At 40.4% G+C, this 26,888-nt stretch overlaps 1 long non-coding RNA gene across 1 annotated transcript; it reads right to left on the reverse strand.

The window, feature by feature from the left end:
- Nucleotides 1–9,339: 9,339 nt before the first annotated feature.
- On the reverse strand, nucleotides 9,340–20,355 carry LOC148215014 (uncharacterized). Its single transcript, XR_015797142.1, has 3 exons — nucleotides 20,257–20,355; nucleotides 12,000–12,101; nucleotides 9,340–9,473 (listed from the first exon to the last, which is right to left on the reverse strand). It is a non-coding gene; the product is annotated as an uncharacterized LOC148215014 (long non-coding RNA).
- Nucleotides 20,356–26,888: the final 6,533 nt, after the last annotated feature.

A 26,888-nucleotide genomic window follows, 5' to 3' on the forward strand; every position in this document is an offset into this window, starting at 1 on the left:
TTTGCGTTCCCTGCAGAGATTGCTTCCTACATGAAGTGGCCTGGAGCAATAATCACAATGACTGGGGTTTTTATAAAATGAATGAGTGGTGTTTCCTTTCTGATGATACCTTGAAAACCAGCTCCCTTGACTTTGTTGATGTGATGGAATGGAATTATGAAGGCCAGACTCAGGGAGGGAAACATCCTTTTTCGTCTCCTGAGGGGCAAGGAAGAGATAAGAGGACGAGGCTGGCACTTCCCTGAGGAATTAACTCTGTTTTCACTGGCTGACTTTGGGAACTGAGTTTCAGTCTGGGAAGATTCTTGCTAGAGCTTGTAGCTAATAAACATTGCTGAACTGAATCTGCATGGTCTCCTGGAGTTCCTTGGGCTAGGCCTGACAGTTATTCTGTAAGTAGCAGGAGGGAACTGTCTTCAGGGCTGCCAATGTCTTCAGCTCCTTTCACATCTTCACTCTGAATAAGCTTTGCGAGGAGCCATTTGAACTCTTTCTCCTCATTTTAATTTAGCTTTAAACTGAGAGAGACATTTTGTGGTGATTAAGGTGTAGAACCTACTGGATAACTTTAGGCTGCTCTCTGTCAGTGCAATCTACCACACAGAGTGTTGTTGTGAGGATAAAATGGAGATTTTCATTAAACCGCTTTGAGTTCCCAGAAGAATGGTGGAAAACAGATATATAGTTTCCTTATTTGCAGATGAGCCATGGATGTGCACATTAGTGTGAGTGGGGGCGGGGGGAGTAAATCAGGTATTGCAACATCATCATGCAAATGTCATGACTTAAGTACTTGCATCAGATGTCAGGATGCAAATACATGGTGGTACATTGGCAGAATGGTGTTACCTAATGCAGGGTTCCTCAACCTTGGCAACTTTAAGACGGGTAAACTTCAACTTCTAGAATTCCCCAGCCAGCAAGTTGAAGTCCACCTGTCTTAAAGTTGCCAAGGTTGAGGAACCCTGACCTAATGCATATCATCATCCTGGCATCATTACAGATTAATTTGTTAATAAATAAAATAATAACATAAATCAGGATCATACATCAGTGATTAGATATGATTCATGATATTTCTGAATTCAATATTTCCATAGCAACATCAAGAATAGTTGGAAACTCCCTCCCCACATACACATGGAAAAGAAAAGAGAATATTGCTCACGAAAACTGAATAGCTGAAGCTGCTGAGTAGCAAGGACCCTTGAGTACCAAATTCCAGTGGTGAACATAACCTTGAATTAGGGCTTTTATGATGACATTTCAAAGTGTATCCTAATTATCTGGCTAATGGGCCATGACGAATGTGTAGAGTCCAGGCTCCCTTGAGTTGAAAACAGCTTCTGGTGCCTTCATGGATGTGCTCATGTAGGTGTTTTTGACAGTTTTTTACAGCTGGCTTCTTCCAGGACTTTTACGGAGGGGAGAGGGCTTCCAGGTTTAGCCTGCGGGCCTGCGATTTCCTAATGATCTACCCACCAAGTCTAGTCCCACTTAATTTTTCAAGATCATCCCAGGTCAGTTATATGGTTGAAAGTGGGGAGGAGGAAGAAATAAATTTGGGGGTTGAGGAACTTGACACTCAGCATAACACAGATACTATGCACACATCCCTGTATCCTCTGAAACACCTTTTTGTCTTCAACTCCAAAGCAGAAAACAGCCTAAAAAAAAACAAAAAAACAGCTAAGACAACAATCCTGTTTATATTTACCTGTGAGAAAATCCTAATGAAATCAGCAAAGCAGATTCTTGAATAACCAGGTGCAGGGCTGGGGTGTAAATCTATTGAAAGCTTAATTCCTACTTTGATTTCAGGAATGTACAATTGCAGACCAGCTAAGTCACTCTACCAGTTTCCATCCTGTGCACTATAGAGTGTCTCTTCTTGAGCATTTGCTGTGGGCAGAAGGGGGCTTTAGGTATTTATGGAAGCCTCCATGGAAGCCAGAACACTGTGGTGTCTGAGATCCAGCTCTCATTAAGGCCTTTCAGCATCATGGTCATCCTTGCAAAGCCTTCTTCTCAAAAGACATTCACCTGCATTGTTCACAAGCCCAGGAAAGATGTGATGTATTGGAGTGGAGCTGAGTGTTTTACCTCTGGCTGACAGAACCTCAGTGATCAAATATATTTCTTTCCCCACAAGGAAGAAAATAGCACAGATTTTCAGAGTGAGTGGGCACCCTGGAAAAGAGTACAGCATGCTTTCATGAGATCCAGGTGAGATGTGCATTGATATCAAATGCAGATAGGAAGAGGGCAATTTGGGTATAACATCTGATCTATATCTGGAAAGTGGACGCAAATATTTATTGCCTTCTTCATGCAAAACAAGACTGAATGGTCTTTAAGTAGTTGAAACAATAGTGTACGAAAATGGCTCATATGAGAAGCATAACATTATTTCCACCAAGCTTTGCAACTTATTCCTAAGGAGAGCGAGAGAAAGAATTAACACCACGCGTATCAGCCATCTTGTTGACCAAAACTAAAGCGATCCAATTCACATCACTTCTCCTCCCAGCCCAAAATGTGGAAATAATCTATTTTTTTCAGTTCAAATAGATAATGTTTAATAGATGAGAAAAGGCAAAAAGTGCTCTCAACTAATGGGTTAATCAGTTCGCAGACAGACTGCAGATAAATGCTCATTTTCTCAAATGTGCCCAGTCATTAAATGTAGAATCTGTACTTTAAAGCACTTTGAGATTCTTTTAATTGCTTTGTGAAGAAAGTTGAGCTGTTTTGCTTTTTTAAAGTAACCTTGTACTACATTATTCCTAAAAATATGCATCCTTACAAATGTGTGTTTTGCTGTATATATCATAAGTTTTACACGGCATTGTCATGAAACTCAGTCCTTAAAACCCATTGGTCCTTTATACAAAGCTTCTTGCTTGTGGGAGGAGATGGGACATAAAATGGTATCCTCCAAATCCCATTTGGGTATCTTGGATTTAGCATCTACTTTTACCCAGGATTGGACTGATAGATGGATACATTTTGAATTGAGGAAACAATGTATGTTGGAATTTTAATAGCAGGATATCCCACCAAGGAGCAAGCAAAGACCTGAACTGACCTTAGAACCTTCAAAATATACAAAAGCAGGGGTCATTCCAGGGTATAAACATAATGAGAGTTCTGTGTAAATGTTGCCTAGTAACTTGATAGAGATCAGAAAGAGATTGGCTTATGTGAATTCTAAGTTGTAGATATTGTATAGGGTCTATGGCTCTCAGGCCTTTCCTGTTTTGCTGTGCTGAGTGCTTTCTTGGACATTGTTTTTCTGTTCCTTACATTCTCACTTTGCTTCTGAATTAAATTTGCTAAGTTCTTAAGTCACTGGGTTCAGTTTGTGTATTATGACCTCCAGCTGTCATCTAGTGCATCAAATTGATTCTTGGCCTTCAGTGGGAAAGGGTTTCCCTGCTATGAAGTCCAGTTCTGTTAGACTCGGATTTTGAAAGTCTCTGGGGCCACCAGGGAGCAACCTCTCAGCTGCCTGAACAAACCTAGCATATAACTCCATTCCTCTTCTGACTTTCCCAGTTCATTTACTCTTGGGACATAACTCTCCCAATAAATCTGCTTCTCTGTGTCCTGAGTTGTATCAGAAATCCTGAATTGGATTTATGACCATGTGAGAAAACTACTGGATTTATTCTGGCAGTAACAGAGATACTAAGCTGCTGGTCATGAAGCCAGAACTCCTGAGGCTTTGATCCCTTGTGAGCAACACTGCCTACATTGAACTCCTGATTCTCTCAGATCACACCCACACAAGTGCTTTGCTCTGTTTGCCTCCAGTCCTGGAGCCAGCAGGAGCTCATGCCACCCTAAACCTTGCTGTCCCTGCAGTGTGCCCTTATTGCAACCCCGAAAGGGGTGTCCATACAGCTGTAATGTGCAGCATTCCAAGGGCCATGATTGTGGTTGCCATGGCTGAAAGTTCAGCCCCACCTATTGTGCACCATGTGAAAGCCTCTTCCAACTGGCAAGCACAACACTGTGGTCACTCTGTGCAGGGCATTTTTCTTTTCTTTCTATTCATACAGACAAGGAATTAATTATAAGGACCTTTTTTAGGTTCAGTCGACCACTAGGTTGCAGCAAAGACTTAGAGTTAAAAAAAAAAAAACACCTCTTGACTCCCAGGCAGTAGTTGTCTGCATTTGTGGGACTAAAATGCTGGAGTCAATTTAATGTAGTGGTTAAGGCATCAGGTGGGAGACTGGGAGTTCTAGTCCCACCTTAGCCAGAAAGCCAGCTGGGGGACCTTGGGCCAGTCACTCTCTCTCAGCCCTAGGAAGCCGGCAAGGGCTTCTGAAAAACCTTGCAAGAAAACTGCAGGGACTTGTCCAGGCAGTCGCCAGGAGTCAACACTGACTCAAAGGGACCAAAAAGAATGCAGTCACTGGGTGAGCATTCAAAAGACCTGGAATTTAAGAAGGGGGTTTGTTGTGGGCACTGTTACCTTACCTAAGAAGATAACTTGAGGAGAAGAAAGGAAGAACCAGGGCTTCTCTGGGAGCAGCAACCAATGGAAAGGGAATTCACTACTTCACAGGCTACAGAGGCACTTTCCTTCTTCTGCTCTAATTTCAGTTACACTTTCAATTACATGCATGAAGCCAGGGATGGGCTAGTTATTTCCAGAATTTTGCATCCTCTAGTCTGACTTAAATGGTCAGCCAGTCCATTTAAAAAAAAAATGGCTGCAGACACCAGGATTCTGGTCTATCATGCAGCCAGACCAGCACTGCAGAACAGTCAAACCAATACTGCAGAACTGAAGGATTGTCCAGATAGAACAGCTTGAGCCAGAACAAGAAGGAAAACATAATTTCCAGAATGGAGCACTTAAAGCTGTCTTTGGGTTGCCTCAGGAGCTGCATGAGGATATATCCGCTGTGAGGATGTGACCTAAGTTTGCAACGTCCAGGTCTCCTGAGTAGCTTGAAAGACTTCTGTAAGCACCTTCAAAAATACTGAAGATCCTACTGCCTTTTCCTTCAATATATTTTAGCACATACTACAACCAAGACCAAATACTGAAATAGAGTTAAGTACATCATAAGACTTTAACAAATCTTAATGCAGACGTTGGTGAAACATCCCATTAATATTAACAGTTAATGTATTAAAGTCATGAGATGATAGTGAACATTATTAAAACAAGTTTTATATCAATATTCCTTTTATGTTTCTCCCTTTATATATTTTTTTAAAGTAACTGGTGTACCTCATTTTAAAATACTGTTTGACATTCTGTATTTAAGAAACACTGTTTAACATTGAGCCGGGGGGGGGGTGTCAATGCAGAAAACTGCAGTTTCTATAGGCTTCACTCAGACTGAATGTGCAGATACAACCCTTTTGATGGAAATCATTGGCTCTTTTGTACAAAAGTGCTTCACTTATTCTAGGACTTGCCACTTTCAACCTTCCAAGAGAGAGTGGCTAGGGGTTGGTGAATGAGACTTATTTCAGAATAAAGTATGGTGTGCTATAATCACATCAGTACAGAGATCTGGATGATTGGAAGTACAAAGATAGGAAACAGGTGGTAATCTGTAACTCTATATCACTCTGGGACAGGAGAATACCGGGGAGCAGCAAGAAGCCATGGTCTGCTGGGAGTAGAAGTCACAGAAAGAGAGGCAAGACTATCTGAGCTCCAGTAGTGAGGGAATGAGAAGAAAAGGTGAAAGAGAGAGACAGCGTGCAGAAGTCATGAAGGACCCTGGCAGAAAATGCAGAAGCTTGAGCCTGTTGCAGAACATAGGGAACTGGGCAAGATCAGACCTTGCTTATAGCCACAAGGACACATGAGGGCTCAGAAAGGCTGGCAGCTCATCTCCGTGCAGTTTTTCTGTAGGTAGAAAGCAAACAAGCACAATTATACGGAGGCACAGATGGAATCAAGTACAACTAAAAAAAGCACCAGCTGCTGAAGCGTGGCTGAAAGCTGGATCCCCAAGGTTTGAAAGCATTCCATCTCTCTCCCTCCTTTTGTTTCTTCTCCTCCCTGCTTCCTGTTTCTTTACTTACTGTTGTCCATATATGTAGTGAGCTGCATTCCCCCATGTATAAATGGGGGGAAACCAAGAACACGGTGATCTTCTGTGCAAAAGCTACAAACAGGGAATGCTGCTCCAATCAGTGAGGCCAGTTTTTTCCCAGTCTGAACTTAGGTTAACTTAGGGTCCTGCAACCTGCCACAGGTGCATGAAATGAGAGCCAGTTTGGTGTAGTGGTTAAGATGCTGGATTAGAGATGAGGAGACCAGGAATTCTAGTCCTCCCTTAGGCATGAAAGCTGGCTGAGTGACTTTGCACCAGTCTCTCTCAGCCCAATCCACTCATCAAAGCTGTTATTGTGGGAAAAATAGGAGGCAGGAATATTATGTACATTGCCTTGAGTTGTACAAAATAAAGATGATGATGATGATGATGATGATGATGATGATGATGATGATGATGGGCTCCTATGAGCCCAAAGAACCATCCACAGAAAAATAAACCTGGCTTTCTTTCCCACTCAAACTTTTCTGGGGATTCTGGGCATGGAGAGCAACCCTTCCAATGTATTATCGCATATCATCATCATCATCATCATCATCATCATCATCAATACTTCAGCAAGGCTTCTAGATTTAGAAAAGCGGCATGCAATAATGAGATAAAGGAGGAGGAGGAGGACAAGGTTTAGGCTTGGGGGAGGCGGCAGCAGCTGGGTTATGAAGAAAGCACAAGGAGGAGCACAAGGCAGTGTACCTCCACTTTTTAACACTAAAGCATACATCAGATCAAAATGAACTAAAGAAATGAGTAAAACTAGTATCTGCAGGAAGATATATCAAATGTCTCCTTCAAAAATGTGAATTGTGGAAATTCATCTTTGATTTTCTGGAACAGTAGTTTTCAAGTTGTGCTATGGAAAACCTTAGGTCTCAAGGATGGTTTTCAGCTGAACAGATTACAGATGGAAGACAAGCAGCCTTAAAAGGTACTGATCACTACTGATCTCTATCAAAAAGGCATAACAGCAAGGGACCTGAGATAGGATGTGGGATCCATCAGTTCACAGAGATGACTGTGGAGCCTCACCAGCCTTGTCATGTCTTGGGTGACATGCACATGTACCGCCAGACAAATCACCTAATCCTTTACAATTTACTTATAATTTGAGCATCAGTGTCTACAGTATGAAATCATGTTTTATACTAAGAAATGTCTGATGATATCTAGTGCTCAAATCCTAGACTGCAGGCAGATCAGATAAAGTTTCTAAGTTGAATCTCTCTTTAATGACACAGTTCTAGAGTTCCAGGAGCGGCTTTCCTAAGCCCATAGGAGATTTCAGCTCTCCAAGGGTAGGTCATGTCTCCACTTGCATCGAACCATGGTACAAACATGCCCTGGGAACACTTATTGTCTTCTTTGTTCCCATGATGTTGTTCTAATCTCCAGTTCCATCTATTAGGGAAAGAGCCTTAAATCAGTTAGCTATACCAGTAATAAAGAACTGTTCATCTCTTTATTCCTCTGCCATCTAAGGAGAGCCACAAGGTGTAGAGAGTAAGGAAGGGGACCATGATGGAAATATGAAGGAACCATTACCTAGGCAAAAGGGGCTAAAACATTTTTTACGTCCAGAACAAGAAGATAATATTTGGACATGGCTTAGGCAGATACCTCCCGAATTCACTGAACTATAAGGAGGAAGAGGATGTATAGCACAATGAGACTTGCAAGATTCTGTTACTACAGCCAATCTGAATAAACATCATTTTAGATAAACTGGTGACTTCTGGATTTACCTATTAGAAAGGGCTGTATATGGAAACAAGGGAATTATGTTGTGTAACCTTGAAGGGGGGAAATGGTGTCAAATATATTTGTAACTGCTATAAAGAAGATTGGAAGTTGCTTCTATAAGTATCTCCCCCCCCTCCCTTTTTCCTTGCTCTTTATCGTTTTCAACACTTTTTCCTTTATCTTTCTTTCTTTCCTACTTTTCTTCTATATTTTTTCATGTCTGAAAAATATTTGTAAAAATATTATAAATATATATCACATAGTTTTAGCCTTTAGCTGGAGTTGATTTGGTCTGGTCTACCCTGTGGACTGACACAACATATGCTAAATCTGCTAGGTTATGTGAACTATTACCCTCTAGGGAAGTCAGTGACTGACAGGGACTGGGAATAGAGATAATACAAGCAGGATGAGGATTGGCAATAACAACAAATTTCATCCTGATACTGTTTTCTGCTGACTCAGCCATGGATGGATATTGCTTTAACTTAGCTAGAACAGTCTTCCCTTAAATCACTTCTAAGCTACCACAGAAACTTCCGATAGTCCTTATGTTTCACGTTATCAGTGCAGACCCTCTATGGAAATATTGGTTGGGGATAGATCAGAAGGTAGTTATGGATCATTTGTTTCTGAGAGGAATAAACATCTAGGGTAGCTGGTGGAAAGAAAAGTATAACAATAGAGAAATCAAAGTCTGAAAAGTTGGAGAGAAAACTTACTACCCTATCCCTGACCCTTTCAACTCACTAGCATAAGTCCACAAAGCTTTTAAATCAAGGAGCACATCTGCCATTTTGGTTCCCATTGTCATCACCAGAATTGCTCTGCCTTAGCTTCTATAATACCAAATCAAGTATGAAGGCCAATCCCTTATGCACATCTGGGTTTCTTATCAAAATAAATAGTTCATATATTGTGTCTAATTGCTGGATATTAGATCTCTTGTTTCTTGTTAGCACTGCAGTTCTTCTGGTGCATTTTTTGTCACTTGTACTTGCTGTCACCTCTGGGACTGGCATGGTGATAAAGATGGGGTGATGGAGTTGAGAGAATATCTAGGAAGGTATCTATCTTGGTATTCAAAGATATTGGTTGAAGAAAACACCAGCAGAGTTGGTTGACCCTGACCTGCAGAAGTTCTTCCATTTTCAAATCCATGGAATTTCCTGCAGAAAAGAGTTCCATGTTGGTTCTTCTTCATCTGGTCCATCAGAGAAAATTTTCCCCAGGCTCCATGTCCTCAGTTTCTCAGTCCTTCTCATCTGACATAGGTTTAAGTCCAGAAATGAACCCACCTATCATTAGATTCCTTTTAGAATTATTTTTGAGCAAGCAGAATGCAGACTCCAATGCAGAATGATTGTCACCAAGAACTGAACCATGTTGATTAGATTTGATGAAGACATGAGACTACAAAATGAGGGCCATCTACAGCCTGTGCAGGAAGAGAGATGTAAGTATATTTCCTGGGACTGCAGCCATAAGGTAAATCACATTGCTTTAAAACCTCTGTTGGGTTTAATGTAGCGTACTGTATTCATCAGGAGGAGAAGTCAAAACTTCATATGGTTCACAGGGTTGGTCAGAAAGTATAGCTGGGGAAATTATTTGTCTTGCTTCGAGAGGCAACAAAACAGGTTTCTGCAAAACACAGTGAAATTATTTCTCATTGACCACAGTCCTATCTTCCTTCTCTTTCTCTATTGACCATTGGCCATACATATCTTACAATCCCATCCTTGATGCTTTTCTCACTCTATCCTGAGAAATGGGACTAAATTTCACACAGGACTTTCAACAGAAAACATTTTAAAGCCTGATAGCTTTGGTGAAGAATGTGGGGAAGATCAAGACTGTGAATAAAAGATATGTGTAGAGTCCTTGGGGTTCTCTGAGCTTGATTGTTTTCTTGCAAATATTTCGTTACCCGGCTAGGTAACATCTTCAGTGCTAGAAGGGAGTGGGGTTTGCTCTCTGTTTATATACAGTAGCTTAGTATATAGTGCCAGTGTTGATGGGGGTGGGTTGCCCCCCCCCTTGGTAGTTTGAATACCAAGCTTCAGACAAGTCAGCCATCAAAAAGCACATTGAGATAAACAACATCTGCAAACTATTCAAAAGAAACAATAAAAATGAAACAAAAGACCAGAACATCTCCTCACCAGCAATCATCACCCAGATAAACAGAGATTAACACAAGATTAACACCAAACAATCAAGCAGTAAACAACAGCCTAATCAAGGAACTACCAAGGAGAAAACCACACTCCCACCAACACTGACAGGGCAAGCTACTGTATATAAACAGAGAGCAAACTCCACTACAAACCCCACTAACTTCTAGCACTGAAGATGTCTTAGTTATCTTAGCCAGGTAATGAAACGTTTGCAAGAAAACAACCAAGCTCAGAGAACCCCAAGGACTCCACAGTTCAACCCTAACTAACATATATTCTCTTCTATTGGTATATCTGTAGAGTATGTTGAATGAAGAGGAGAGTGGGTTCATGAATTACACTAAGCTATGGTTTATTTAATTCTGGTTTACTGCATAAAACACATTTAGTTGGGTTCACACAAAATACTAAATACTCGCACATACACCTACACTGATGTTACTTTAAATAGTCTATGGAAATTAAATTAAAGTGCAACTCAGCTGTTTTGGAATAGAATGGTATAGAAATACAATCAATCAATTGGAAAATATATGAGAAGAAAGCAGTTGCAAACTCTTGCACACTGTTGCCAAGAAAACAACATGGACAAGTCCACATAGTCACCAGGAGCTTGACTCAAGGGAGACTTAACCTTTAATTTAATTTCCCTTGGTTTCCTTCAAAGAACTGTAATTTGGCAAAAATGCTGAAAATTTGGATAGGGACGCCAAGACCGCATCCTGCTCCTACAATAAATGTTCCTAGGATTACTGGCAAGAAGAACTGATTAATAAATCAATCTGAGTCTGTCTATAGTATAAACATACGGAGAAGTTACAGGTATTTAGATACCAATGGGAAAATATCAGGAGAGAGTGTTTCAGAGTTCACTACAAGTGAAATGATCTCCCCGCAGATTTAATTGGCAGTAAGGTTTTGTCATCGGGTTAAGGCATGTTTCACTGCCAAGGTATTTCAAATTATCTAGTTTGTTTCAGCCTGTGCTAAAACTGTGCTTAAAGTAGCCTGGCAACAGCTAATGGGTGCACGGAGTGGGAGGAGGTTAGATCGTGAAATGGCAGGAAGCTTGCTTGCTGAGTGCAACCCCACCACCGCCACTACCACCCCAATCCCTCAACTGTTACACAGGCTACTTTTAAAAATTGACTGATTACTTTCCAGAAAGAGTGCTAAACGTGTGCAACAAAGGTGGCTGAACATGGGTTTAGTGCTCTTTCAGAAGATCATTAAATCTGTGTTTACATGTAGCCCCCAAAGCAGCTGACTGTGTAGTAGCCCCCAGCAACTGATACTAATTTGAGGCTTCGTTGACCAACACTGGGAGTCTGCACAGCATTGCCCAGGCTGGGAGAGAAAGTAGGTGAAATAGGAAGAACTCCCCATGGATCAGCTCTATGGGATCAAAGAGCTTCCAGGTAAAGTTTCCCTCACTCTCTTGCTGCCTCTCCTAGCCTGGGTGATCAGTTACTAGGAGCTTGTGCAAAACCTGGAAGAGGGTCTGAAAGGTGGTTAAATCTGAGAATCTAGCCATTTGTCAAAATTCATTACTGCCACAGCCTGTGTCTCATTCCACTTAAGGAGAGGGAATGGGGTTTGGTGGGATGGGAGGGAGAGAAACCAAGCCAGGGAAATCCACCAACCCCTTTCCATAACTTGCTCTATATACAGGAAAAAAGGACACCAATGTTTGGCAGTACCCTTCCTGTGGTAGGGTACTAGAGATTGGCAGTAGGGGCAGCAAATATGCTAGTATTATGTTCTGCCACTTGAAGGACTGATGGCTGGCACTTTAATGGGGCTGTGGGGAAGAGCCCTTGTTAGCACTAGTTACTGTGAAGATAGCCTAACGTTTTATTTTTGAAAAGATTAAATGCAAATCATCCATCATCTCTGCCTGAGACCTAGTCATCCATAGTTGAGATTCACAAACAAAAACGTATGAAGTCTCCCACCCCAGTCCAAAGCTGGTAATATTCAAATTATTTACCTTGCTGGTGTTACAACACAGTACACTGCAGGCAAATACTGAAGTTGACAAAACAATACCAATCTCCAAAAAGGTAAACAGCGTCAGGCAGGCTAGAATTCCCTGAGTGAGAAAGACACAAGATTTTACAAGGATCATAAGCCACTGACTTATGACAAAAATCATGGGAAAAAAAAACCATGCCTTGGAGGCCTCTTCCCTGCCCCCGCCCTCCCCCCCCCCCGTCTCACTCCCTTGACATTGCCTTCATCTCATCCCTGGCCTGCAAGGGAGACAGGTTTAAGTCATCCTTAGCTGTATCAGTGTTAAAGTAATATTTTCTCCCTTGTTCCAGTACTGCCAAGGACAGCCTCAAGGTGGAAAAATCTGCCAGGTTTGGTCACTCACTACCATAGAAGGAAATCTGGTGATAGCAATGACATGAAAACAGGTGACAGAGTCAGAAAAGGGATCCTGTCAACTCAGGAAGGAGTGAGAACATTTCAACAGCAATGGGGAAAAGCTTTTAGTTTCCACCAGGGGTGTCCACAGAGTATGGCCAAAAAAGTCAAGATGTGCATTACGCATAAAAAATAGGCAGAACTTCAAGATTGCAGCAGCCATCTTGACTTTTTTGACCATACCCTGTGGACATCCCTAATTTGCACAGAAGCAATGAAGCAATGCCTTGCTTTGTGCTGTGACTTGCCAAGTGCCTGCCAACCCTACTTTTTTACAACTTCAAACAGCCCTAAATAAGCAAGTGCATTTAACCATGGTTTACTGAAATATTTACATTTGGCTTGGCACAACATATGATGGCATTAATCCGAGGAATCTGAGTTTATGAATAAAATACCAGTACATTTTTCTGGGAAACATCATGTTTTCCCTCATCTTTGCTTACTTTGTTAAAGAACAAGAACTTTGCTGCACATGGATGAGAAATAGCAACCTGAATTTGGTTGATCTTTTAGATAAGAACAATAAAATTGCATTCCTGGAATCCTTGTTTCTTGACCAGGCCTGCCTCAAAGGGCTGAGACCTTCTCCTTGGTCCTTGTGCCTTTCCTTTGCTTTCCCAGATGTTTACACAACAGATGCCTTCACCATCTCTTCCCACACAATCCATTTTGATACTAGCCGAGACCCTTTCTCTCTCTTTTCTTCTCAACACACCATCATTGCTGTGATGCTACGATCATCAAAGCAAAGGGAACAAGTTGTTCTTTCTACACTCCTCTATAGGTCCATGGAAACTTTGCCACAAGGAAGAACGGATCATTCAGCTTCATAGAAACAAAGTAGTGATGGTCCTATATTGTAACTTAAAGGTGTTTTTAAAAATGCAGGAAAAGGAAGGGGAGCTTTCCAGTGCTACGGGCAGCAGGTGGGAAAGCAAAGGAAGCAGACATGGAAAGTTGAATGGAATATGGTGAGTTCTATAGATGATTGACAAATACACAATTGTTATTAAATACACAAGATTATTAAAAAATAGCACCTGTCAATCTGCAGAGAATATACCAGCCCCTCAACCCAGGATGAACTAGCTTGTCCAGCCAATGACCAGCTACAGGAGGGGAGGGAGGGGAGGGATTGTGCCAGGCCCTGCAGGCAATTAGAACTGGGGCTGCTACTGGAACTGAATGAAGCGCTGGAGACCATCCACTCTGAAGAGCTTCAGACAGCTCAGACCAGGAATCAGCAGCTTTGAATCAAACTGGAAAGCCAGGTGGGAGTGCATTTGCAACGGGCTGGGAGCAAGAGGAGGACAACATCATCCATGATTGCACTCAGCAAGGGATGAGTGGCTGGTCTCAGCACTCCCATGATTCCCAGCCAGCAATGGCCATAACGGCTGAGAACCATGGGAGTTGAAGCCAATTCAGATCTGAGAAGTAAAGGCATTTCTGGAAAATACACATTTACCAATTTAAAGCCTATCTCTTCTTTACAATGTGGAAGTGGAGATGTACAGGTCTGATTCAAGTTCGATAGTCCATAATATCCACTAATAACCAATATCTCTAATATTGCAAAGGGGCAGCTGACAATATTCATTCCCAGGCTGCATTTCACCTAATTGGAAAACAAATGCATTATCTTCTCCTGCAGCTCAGAAAGAGAAAGAGAAAGAGAAAGAGAGAGATGGACAGAAGTTCACATATGGATGCTACCCTCTTTAAACGACTGTTTAATTGTGATGTCTGTTCATTGGCCACGCAATCCAGCCCAACCCATGGTTTTGGACTTTGCACCTACAGCATCCTTTTGGAATAAGGTGACAAAACATGCCAGCATTATATGAGCTTCACAAAAATAGAGTTATAAGTGTGATGTATGCATATTTACTTATAAGTAAATGCACTGCTTTCAAATGCACCTACTCTCCCTTTCCCCTTGCAGGGAGGCTAGGTTGGCATTCTCATTGTTACCCTTCTGGAAACAGTTAAAGACAGAGTTGCTTTAGAACAGTGTTTCTCAGCCTTAGCAACTTTAAGCTGTGTGGACTTCAACTCCCAGAATTCCTGAGCCAGCAATGCTGGTTGGGGAATTCTGGGAGTTGAAGTCCACACAGCTTAAAGTTGCTAAGGTTGAGAAACACTGATTTAGAACAAACAGCAATTGTATTGTGGTACCGTTGTGCTTTTAGTAGTTCTTAGGCTTTTATTGTGTTTTTATGATGTAAACCACCAGCAGTCATTTTCTGAGACCAGCAGTATATAAACGTAATGAATTCTGCATATGGGATTCTAGTCTAACTTTGTAATTCTATGCAGCTTACTTGAGAGTAAATACAGTGGCATGACATATGATTAAACATGCATCACTAAATCTTCTGGCTCCTAAATGGACATTCACCAGCCATCTGTACTTTATCAATGTATATCATATGGTGTCCTTATTTTGCATTTGATTTGGTTTGATTGTATATGTTTTAATTCAGATTATATTTTTTTCCTGTGTTTTATTATAAATTGTCAAAAGAGCTTCAGCTATTGGGCAGTTTAAAAACGTTAATAAAGTGATTTTAAAAAATAAAAGTACTGAAACAGTGAAATATTCTGGATCCGGTAGGACTGCCTACGCAAACAATGTTATGGCACTGGAAATCCAGAAGTACATGTAGCATTGCACAGATAAAGTTCTGAAATTGACAAATGAAGAAGAAATGTAATTCAGGCTACATGAAGCTTCTGAAAAGAAATCAATGGGGTCTAGTCCCCATTTCTGGAATGCTTCAAAGCAGCAAGCACATTTGTATGAGTGTTTAAAGTGCCTTCTCAGAGTCTACCTCCTCTTATCTGAGCCTCCATTCCAGCATCACTGGCTGCTGTTTTTTCCCTGACCAGCAGAGTTTGACAGAAGTGGGTGTATTGCTGCCTTGCCCTGAAAAATGATCTCTTGGTAATTTACCAAGTTGGTGCGAAAGAAACCTGGAGCCATGTTTTCCCTTTGAATATTCAAATGTATAGTAGGTGTTAAAATAATGACTCTTTATTTGGTTGTTTACTGATTGAAATCAACCAACGTTCTGAACACATTGCTTCAACTGTTGATTTCTCTAAGAAATCTGGGCATCCCATCCAGGCAGTGGTGTTCACAGGGGGGTAGTGGAAGTCAGACTGATATCAACAGCATTGCCCTGTTGCAATACACACTCCACCCATTGTTCATGTGAATTGCAGTGTTGTGTGCAGGCCCCCAAAGGGCTGATTTTGTGGCATGACACTGCAGGGTGCTTCCATCATTCTGAGAAACACTGCAAGTTCCCAGGGATGCTGCAGCAGCCTGGCTTCTTTGTGGAGGCGATTAAACTACTGTAAAAAGGATGGTTGTAGGATAAATAGCTCCAGACTGATAATAGATACTACGACTAAGGCATTTCTAAGACATTCAACTTGTCTGAGAGGAAAAACATTTGAAAAAACAGTTTATAAATGTGAGTAATGCTTCTATATGGTTGCTAGGCATCAAAAATGACTTGATGGCATATAATCAATCAATCAATCAATCAATCAATCCAATTCAAATAAATTCAAAGATCCTCCAGAGAGTGATTTGAATTTTAGTCTTGCAATAGTAAGAGTGAAGTTTTCTTCATTTATCTTGCTTTAGAATAATATTTTGAATAATATTCAGCTCACCCGGGTTCTTGTCAGCTTGTTTTCAGCTGCAACTGAGTATGATCCAGAAATGATGTACTATTTAGGACAGAGAAATTGGTCAAGAGTCACAGATATTTCCTCCTAAAACAGTTAATAATTTTATCTGGGATGTGCTGGATTCCATACATTACAAAATCTTGCTTGGGCCCCTCTGCATCTGGACCCTGAACCTGAGTGGAAAACATCCCTTGAAATAATAATTTACTGCAAACTGAATGTGAATCAGCAGTGTGACGGTGCAAAAACAAACGAGCGAAGGTGAATGCAGCTTTAGGCTGCCTCAAAAGGAGCATCATTTCCAAATCACAGAAGGTAATAGCTGTACTTTATTCTGCATTAGTTAGACCCCCATCTTGAGAACCGTGTCTGGTCCTGGATATCGCAGTTTAAGAAAGATTCAGAGAAACTGAAAGGGGTCCAGTGGAAGGCAAGACAGATGAGCCAGGTACTTATAAGGTACTATAAGTCCTATCTACAAAGAGAGATTGAGGGAGTTGGCTGGGTATGTTTAGCCTTGAGAAGAAATGACCAATAGAATATAGGATAGTATGTGTCAGGAAAAAAACCATGTTAAACATGGGAGGCAGACACACCACAAAACAAGTTACTTCAAAGTTCTAAAAGCTTTATTAAATGTTAGTTCAATAAGCAAGTAAAGTTCAACCAATAGCATACATGGTACTCACTTAGATCCACACCTCAATGCGGACCACCCACTCAGATTCACATTGCAATGCCGACCATCACGAGCAAGCGGTCAGGTAAGACAGCTTAGCCGTGTGGCACCGACCCCCTCAGATGCAATCTTTTTTATCCTCAAAAACCACAAACCACAGACATGACTCCTAGGTTTAGCAACTGATTCGTAACGTCCTTGGTGCTAAGTTTATCATACTTTCCTGTTCTATTCGTCCCTGTCACGTCTTTTCCCAGCAGCAAGTTGCTTAGTCTTGCATTTGACTTTTCCTGTCATTGCCCTACAGGTCACAAGAAGCTAACTTGGGTTTATTAAATGCAATCAAAACTAACATTAAAACATATAGAAGGCTACTAAAATTTTCCTCTCACAATCCCCACTTCTTGTCCTAAGGACAACACAATACTGAATCAATCTATGCAAAGCTATGTAGCAACACTCCAGTTTAAGACCAGGAGAGGATTCTACATATTTCAGCCTATTTCAAAAGGTCAGCGAAGCCAAGCATAATTACCATAGCACAGACAAACAGGCTACAAAATTTCATAGCCAGGCACAGATGCTTGTGGTTACTTTATTATTTTTCAATTCCCTTTTTCTCAATCATTTCTCCCAACAATTGCTTCATCCACACATACACAAACTTTAAAAAGGGAACGTTTAACTCCTTCAGTGTTTTGTTTCTTTTGTCTCTTAAAGTCCTCTCACTCACCACCAATCACACCAACACTGGCAATCGTAAAACCAATACATCCAAAAGAGGGACAGGCTCCACATTCATAAATTGTCAAACACTCTCACTTTCACTGAATCTGTGGAGGCATGAGAGGTCCATCAACTGCCCTTGCGTTCCAGACGCCCTGGTCACTGACCACTGGCCTTGCAAGGAGCTGGGTGCGGCTGCAATTGATTTCTCGCTCAGCCCTGGTCCACAGAGGGGATATAAAAGGAAACGATCACACACACCTTTCTTTTTTTTTTCCTTGTTGTTGCGCAACCCCGGGTTTAGTTTTAGTGGAAACTCGCCCTTGTCAACAAGACAATCCTTATCTACGGAAAAGAGCTGGTCCACTTGTGCAGGGGAAACCACACCTCGGCAAAGTAGCCAACCCTTATCTACGAGAAAGGTGGGGGAACCCTTAAAGGGCAAAATATAAACTGAAAGCTGTAAGGCTACACCCCAATGTGAGATACAAAAGAGCAGCAAGACAAACAGCATAACAGACAAACATAAAACAGCAACAACTTTGAATACCCACAATAAAGACAAAACAAACATGGACAAAATAAATGAGCAACAAGAGAGTCACCCAATGACGAGAAACCTCATAACAAAACCCAAACCACCCCATCAAGTAGAAAATGGAAACCAAAGTAATGAAAAATAGTCGTCAAAGTAAAGTTATAGATCACTGAAATAAAAGGATAGCTAAAGAAACCTCAGGGCACGACCCTGACCACAACTCAGCTTCAACGCTGACTCGACAAGTTCCCAGCCAAAGAAATATCTGGACTGTTTCGCTCTCGAGCGCAGCAATTCCATAGCCGGAATACTTCTCATTACATAGCAGAAATTCCAGAAAAACCAAAAAATCCCCAGTGGGACTTCCCAGAAAAAGAGTACCTTCTTACCTTAGAACTTTGAAGCAACGGTGTGGGTAATACCTGGAAGGAGCAGCTGAGAGCAAATGTTCAGCTTGTCCCTTCCCGGCCAATGCACCAAAACTGTCAGAGAAAAAACCACGTTAAACACAGGAGGCAGACACACCATAAAACAAGTTACTTCAAAGTTCTAAAAGCTTTATTAAATGTTAGTTCAATAAGCAAGTAAAGTTCAACCAATAGCATACATGGTACTCACTTAGATCCACACCTCAATGCGGACCACCCACTTAGATTCACATTGCAATGCCGACCATCACGAGCAAGCGGTCAGGTAAGACAGCTTAGCCGTGTGGCACCGACCCCCTCAGATGCAATCTTTTTTATCCTCAAAAACCACAAACCACAGACATGACTCCTAGGTTTAGCAACTGATTCGTAACATCCTTGGTGCTAAGTTTATCATACTTTTCTGTTCTATTCGTCCCTGTCACGTCTTTTCCCATCAGCAAGTTGCTTAGTCTTGCATTTGACTTTTCCTGTCAAGAAGCTAACTTGGCTTTATTAAATGCAATCAAAACTAACATTAAAACATATAGAAGGCTACTAAAATACAAGAAGCTAACTTGGCTTTATTAAATGCAATCAAAACTAACATTAAAACATATAGAAGGCTACTAAAATTTTCATCTCACACATGATAGGGTTTTTCAAATACTGTACCTGAAAGGATTTTGCATAGAAGAAGGTGAAGACCTGTTGTGTGTGTAGAACAGTGTTTTTCAAACTTGGCAACTTTAAGGTGTGTGGACTTCAACTCCCAGAATTCCCCAGCCAGCATTCCCCAGCATGCTGGCTGGGGAATTCTGGGAGTTGAAGTCCATACATCTTAAATTTGCCAGCTTTGAAAAACACTGGTGTAGAACATGGAATAATGGATTTAATGACTGGAAGTCAGATTTTAATTGAATGTTAGAAAAAATTCCTAACAGTGAGAGAAGTACAACAGTGGAATCATTTACTTTTTGTTGGATGTGTTCATACATAGGTCAGACTGCCATTTGTTGGGGAATAGTTTATTTTGGACTTGTTGGCCTATGATGGCCCTTTTCAATCAGTGATTTTGCCATCCTAACCCAAAGAACCTGGCAATAAATGAGATACAGTAAGAAAAATGAAACCTGTTTCAGGAGCAGTTTTAGAAAGGAAACCTGATCCCTCAAAAAGAAGTAGGATTCTATAACCCTGGCAAAAATTGAGTTATCTCGGGCATCACTTTTTTGAAATCAAACTTTTAGGAAAAAATCAATGGGCACTCTTGCTCAGTGAGAAAAAAATAAAAAATAAAGCTGTGGGTAATAGTGAAATCTGCAGAGTTTCACAGAACCAATACCCTGCTCCTATCTACTTCTTGGTGCAAATTAACCATCAGGACAATGAAAAGGCTAGAATGGGCACAGAAACTTAGAGTGGCCTCTACCACTGATACAGTCCAACACAAAGGTAAATGGGCTATAACTCACTGATGTAGTAGCTCATTACTCTAACTGTGGCTATTAATACCTTGCTCACCAACCCATATTATCTTCCTTTTTGTATACAGAGTTTTAATAACTAAGTCAGGAACTCAAAATGAAACAGAAGCATAACATTCAGAAGATGATGGCAAACTACTTCCATATCGAGCCAAGAAACTGCACAGAAGTATTCATATAAGGTCACCAAGGGCTACACTTGACCCAGGGTTAAGTTTACAATTTTTATCAACCTTTTTTTTAAAAAAATTGTTTTTATTTAGATAACTCACAAAGAGAGATCCCAGAACCACAATGATCATGGTGCTATTACTATGAAAAACGTCAGCCACACCGTACCAACAGGCTAAATGCGTCAGGCCAATCATGATCTGGACAACCTGTAAGAAGAATATGCATCATTTTGAAAGCAGTGTAAAGCTCTCCATCCTTTCCCTGCAAACATCAGCACTGTGATGGGTTTGGGAATCAACAAATCTTAATTTCCCTAGAGGTTTTTTTTTTTCCAATGGTACAATGTTTCTTGCAGAAAAAAGTAGCTACCAATGGTGAGGGATGCTTCTTCCCACTTTCTATAAATAATTTACAATATGGGTCCTGGCTTCGTGTGTGTGTGTGTGTGTGTGTGATGAATGAGGGGGTGGAACCTTGGGCAAGATATCTCCATCAAAGTGAGCCAAAGAGGCATAGGCTAAAACCACAAGGAGGTGAAGCAGGACTATGGACCAGGAAGATGGAGTCTCAGGTAGTGCCTGATCCTGCTTCACATTGGCTGTGCTTGTGTGAAAGTCTCTGCTTGGTCCCAAGTCAATTATTTTCTCTTTTCTAATGCTCCATTTTGAAAAAGATTCATATTCTTACCCCCAGTGCTTTGGGTTGTGCTTGAAGGAACTTGTTCAGGTTATCTGGGGATGGCTGAACCACAGGAATAGGAGAAGCTTGCCTCGGCTGGGCAGAGTTTGGTGGGATAACCACAAACACCTCACCTGCTGGGGTCACCATAGGATTCACTGTTTGAAGGCAGCGGGATAGAAACAGTAGAAAAATTATTTTACTTTAAGGTAAGTGGGTAAGAAGGACAGTCCAAGAAGCCCGAGATGCACATCTGGGCAGTGTCTCCTGCTTCCAGCTGCCCATTCTCTCTCTTTCTCCACACGTCAGTTCCATTTCTACTTCTATCATCTGTTGTGCTGAATCCTCTTTTCCCTGTTCTCTGTGAAAAATTCCTACTTTCTTGCCTGTTCACCAGTAGTGGTCAGCTGGGAGACTGAAGTGCAGGATAGGAAGAGAAATCAAAGTAGCTGCAGTTGGGAAGGGGGGCAATAGTTGTGGCAGTGCAGCCACGCCAAAGACTGCAGAAAAGAGATTCAGCAGCCACAGGCAGCCATGGCCTCAACTTGCCCACCCTTGAGTTGTATAAATACAGAGCTTGCCCCTTGGAAGAGGCAAGTCATAAATGGCATGAGTACACTGTCAGATCACAGACTGCCAGCCAGTGGCCCAAGAGCCAGATTTGGCCTGTAGAAGTCCCAGTATCACCATCATCATCATCATCATCACCACCACCATCATCATCATCATCATCATCATCATCATCATCATCATCATCATCTTAATTACTTATAATTTAACTTTCTCAGAGCAGAAACAATGAGGCCTTTGGTGTGCTCATTATTGTGAGTAAATGTTACTGCAATCTGTTCTTACAACATTTTGGCAAAACAAAGGATTCCCCAATCCCCCAATCTTGTGAGAGGAAACCTTATAAAGCAAGCTTATCCTTCCGTACTTCCTTAGACACATTTGCCCCCCAGTGGATAATTGACAATCCGTGAGGCGATTAGATTGTTCTAGCCCCTGAACTCTTGCCTGGAAAATGAAATGCATCTATTTGTGGCCAAAATATACAGATGTTGGCAATCCTTGCTATTTAGTGAGGACGGGAGGGGCTTTCCACCTTAATCTGCTACCTTAAATATTTCATAGATTTTAATGCAGCTTGATCCTCCATTAGCAAATGAATGACAATAATCCAGTAAATTCCAAAATTTTGACAAGTGGAAGTTCTGATATGTTTCAAATGGAGCAAAACTTTTATAAAAGTATACTTCATAGAAATAACAATCCTAAAGTGATAGCAAACAAAATAAGGAATCATCTTTTAGTTCAAAACTTATTACATACATTTTTGAAATTGAGACTCCACTTCACCAAATGCAGCTACCATTATGTTTTAAGAGTATTTTACTAACACCTTAGTATTATATGTCAGTATTAATATTCTGTCAGTGATTCCCAATCAAAGGTCCAGGAACCTCTACAAGATTCCTGCAGGTAATTCATGTTGTAAATATTAATGTGCCAACCTCTCACAAATCTCATGAATTTAGTATTCTTAGTAAAATCTCACACAATATCAAATGGCAACAACAAACAATTAGATTTGGAGATCTTGTGAGGTTTTAGCCATTTTTTTAAAAAAAATGGAAATTAAATTTTATTTAACATGGGATGATAGAGAAGACATTTGGGAAGGTCATGTCTCTTCAGATACCCAAAAGCACTATATTGCTATCCCCTGCATGATGTGGTGGTCCTTAAAAGCTTTTGATGGCAATGTAATGGCTCACATAAAGGTTGGGAACTGCTGTTCTAACTAATGTATATACATTAGTTTTATGTTTAAAGAATCTACATGAGTGTTTCTCAACCTTAGCAAGTTTAAGATATGTAGACTTCAACTCCCAGAACTCTGCAGCTCTCCGCAGAACTCCCAGGGAATTCTGGGAGCTGAAGTCCACATATCTTAAACTTGCTAAGGTGAGAAACACTGATTTCCATTATTACATAGTAAATGGAAACTGAATCGTGTCAGCTGGAGGTTCTGTGATTGGGTGGTTTTCATATTAGGAGATCTGCCTGTTCTGGATAGGATGGCCCTCTCTCTCTGAAAGAGCAGTTGTATCATTCTGAGCTGTTTCAAGAATCATAATTATGACCAAAGCCAAGTGGCTATAAAACTAATACCATCTTTATAGCACTATCTAGCCATCACTAAGGCAATATAAAGCCTGTTTTCATAACTGTTAGGTAAGCACAATGATCATGCTAGAAAGCGGTATAATTCACTAATAAGGAAATGACCGAGAAACATCTTTAGAGTAGCCTTAGATTAATAGGCCAGCTATAAGCATTCCTGGACAAAGATTACTTTGATCCTGACTCTTTCTGGCTCCAGGCCATGAGTGACAAAAAGGCTCTTAGTTACTGTAATGGAGCCTTTACTCTGTTACCATGGAGCTACGCTTGTGTGTGGTCCGGAAGCTGCAGCAAGCACAAAACATAGCAGTAAGATTATAGTCTCATGCACCAAAGGCCTGATGTATAACAGAGCTTTTGAGAAAATTGTCCTTGCTATTCTTGGCCTCAGGTTACACTGAAGTTTTCAATTTTAATCGAAAAGATTTTAAGCGATTCAGGGGTAGAAATCTTCTCTCATAAAAACATCCTGCCTCTCTTTTGCCACAGTTCTTGCTCGTTTTCCCCTTCCAACAGATGTTCGTTTGATGTTGATCTGATTTTTCTTGAGCCAGTCACTCTCTCTCAACCCTAGGAAGAAAGCAATGGCAAACCACTTCCAAAAATGTTGCTGCTTAAACTGCTGGGCCCTGTGCAGGAGTCTTCCGGAGTCAAGACTGACTTGAACATTGGTCAATAGCCAAATTGCTCATCAATGCAGAAAACATCTTCAGTAGGTTGAGCAGGCAGAGATCACCTGGTGAGAGTTCTCCTCGCTATGGTGAGACTTAGGTCTATTTTATTAGTAGTTATTCCTAAACTTTCATCTATACTTATAAATTGACATGCCTGTGTTTTATGCAAAGTTGCATCTATTATGCCCTTTTCCTTTTCTTTTTTGGGACATGAACATCTAACCTTACTCCTGGGTTTTAACATTTCCTAAATTCTTTACTCATTTTCTTCCAGTATCACACATTTCTCAACGTTACTTTGTTTTTGTGCCTTTGAGTCATATGATATGATATGAATTACGTATATGTATGTGTATGTGTGTACACATACACACACACACACACTTATCTATGATAAGTCAAGGACAGATATAATCAGCTGAGTAGATCTAGCATCTTAAACATGGAGTTTTCAATGGAATCAGTTCATACATAAATACTATCTTTAAAATGTATAAAAGTTACCATTAGCACATTCTAGTAATGGTTATACATATGTGAAAGAGTCAGATTAATGGAGGAGGCCCATTTGGAGGTAATCAGAATTTTCTAATCTAATATTTAAGGGTGTACCAATAGCTGCCTCCACCTATAAGAACTGGAGGGAAAACCTAATCCATCATCTTCGTCTTCTAACTGCCCTGCTCCCCTAGGCCCTAAATCAGAATCTGTGCAAAAATCAGCTACAACTCAGTCTTGAATGAAGGAACATGATGGTGATGGAGACAAACATATGGTTCTGATCAAAAAGTAATTCAGGGGTAGCTGCCAGTGCCCAATCTAACAAAATAAAACCCTTCTGGGAGTGATTATAAGTCTCGCTATTTACCTGACTTTCATCTTTTGTCAATGATAGTTGAACATTGGCAAGTAGATCCAAGGGCACCAAGTCCCTTTGAAGAAATAAAAGACTTACTTTTCTTGTAATTATCCTCAATCAATGATGGAGCCGCTTCAAGGAGGGTCAGCCTTCCGAAGCTTCAACAGTGTTGGTGGTTCCAGTTAGGCCCTGTTGACTGATTGCCAGATAAAGTCCTTATCTAGAACTGTGCTCAAGCAAGATAAAAAATATAAAACCCTGCAAGGAGAGAAATTTCTCACTTCTCTTTTATAGACCCTGTTGCCTTGCAAGGCCTTGCAAGGTCACAGGAAGAAAGAAAAACCAGAGGACTTACCCCAAATGTTATTGTGACAGGAATAAGACATATTATGTAACATTTTACATGAACAGTGAACATTGGAATATCATTAGGTTATGTGTTGCCTCATTTTTAGGCATGTTAAACATTTTTAAGTGAGAAAACTTTCCTGCATTTTTATTTTATTTTATTTTTTGCTTTTCAGGGCTCCAGAACAAAATAAAATTGTTGGAGTTTTGAATTCAGCAGAAGCTTATTTGAAAGAATAGGCTCCTGAATTGAAGCAGAGTGGTGAAAAAATATTGAGGAATTAAGTAGCAGAACATCCCATAAAAAAATATATATATTTTTAAAAGCTGTGTCAAAAGAATTATAAGAAATAATAAAAGAGGGGGAAAGGTATTTTAAAAACTCTTATCAGGACATTTTACAAACAAACAACACATTTGCAATGAAAAAGTTTCTCAGAAAATATAAATTCAAAACTACATTAGGGTGAGTTGTGTCAAAATCCTTATATGTTAAGATTTTGATTTAATCTCTTAAATCAACATTGAAAAAGAAACACTGAAAATCCAGGAAGGGCTGGAATATTGTCCTACAAACCTGGATAGAAAAATGAAGTGAATTATCATGAACTACATACCCTTCAATATATTAGCCAGATAGCTTAAACTAATGATTTCCTTCCTTGATCACAAATTCCAAGGGTACAAATACTGGAGAATCATAGATTTCTTTTCAACATGATCAGTTCCATTTCACTGCAGTATAATTTATGATCTGCTACATGCGTATCACATGTCAAAAAAGTTCCCTATGTTTCAGGCTAGCAGTAAGAAAACATGTAAAATACTCAGATGAGTAAGAACTTGTGGGAAACAGAATCTATATAAAAATTCCTAGTATATCAAGAAAATAACTAAGAAAAAAACTAAGAAAATAAGGGTTAGTGCTAATTATGAAGAGTAAACAAAAAGAAATAATTGGTTAGTTGAAAATTTAAAAACCTCTGTGCAACACATCAAAGAAATTCAGTTAAATTTTAAATCTGATGCTAATTCCTAACTCTTTATTCAGTTCAACTAAGTGGAGCACCTATTTTTCAATATTTTTAACGTTTAATTACAGAGAAAATGATGTTGGTCAGCCTCATCCAAATTCCCTGGGATAGCAGGTAAGAGAAGTTAGAGTGGGGAAGAGGTCCTTTCCTGGCTGAGAGCAGAAAAGGCACCCACTGGCTACAGGACATTTATGTCACAGAAGCTTCCACAACTATAAATCTCAAGATATGCCCACTTGGTGTGGGCAGCAAACAGCACAGGAGAAGTGGGATGGAGCTAGCCCTAATATTTTTGCATTGTATTCATGTCTCTGCAAGTTTATAGAGATGCATAGCAAAAGCCAACAACAACAAAAAATCTCAGTGTTTGTCTCAGACAAAAATAGTGTTGGTTGAAGAAAGACATGATTATTTCAACATTTTATTCTGATCTGGAGAAAAACTTAGAAGCTAAGCTGTTGGGTGTGGTTGAAATGAAATTGGTCATGAAATGTTTTCTCTATAACCCCATATTAGGGATAGCTAAAGTAAGGATCATCAGAGGAAAGCCCATATGGCTAAGAAGACCTTTGCACAAATCTATCTTTTGTATCAATTGCACCCTCACAGGTCCCGACAATATTTCAGATAGTCATTCATGCTTTGATCACCTTGCGCATGGATTATTACAGTGTGCTCTACATGGGGCTGCCCTTGAAGACCACTTGGGAGCTGCAGTTAGTTCTGATTGCAGTAACATAGCAGTTATGGGCACGCCATGTCATGTCCATATAACGTTTTTGCTCCATGTTACCAATAGGCTTCTGACTGCAATTCAAGGTGCTGGTTACCGGCTATAAAGCCCTTCAAGGCATAGGGCCCAATTATCTTGAAGACTGTTTTTTTTTTTAGTTTCTGCATGTTCTATAACAGTGTTTCTCAACCTTGGCAACTTTAAGACGCATGGACCT

Source organism: Python bivittatus, unplaced genomic scaffold (genome assembly GCF_059951505.1).
Source record: "Python bivittatus isolate LINGU-HERP-01145 unplaced genomic scaffold, Pbiv_v1 ctg000480_np1212, whole genome shotgun sequence".
NCBI lineage: Eukaryota > Metazoa > Chordata > Lepidosauria > Squamata > Pythonidae > Python > Python bivittatus.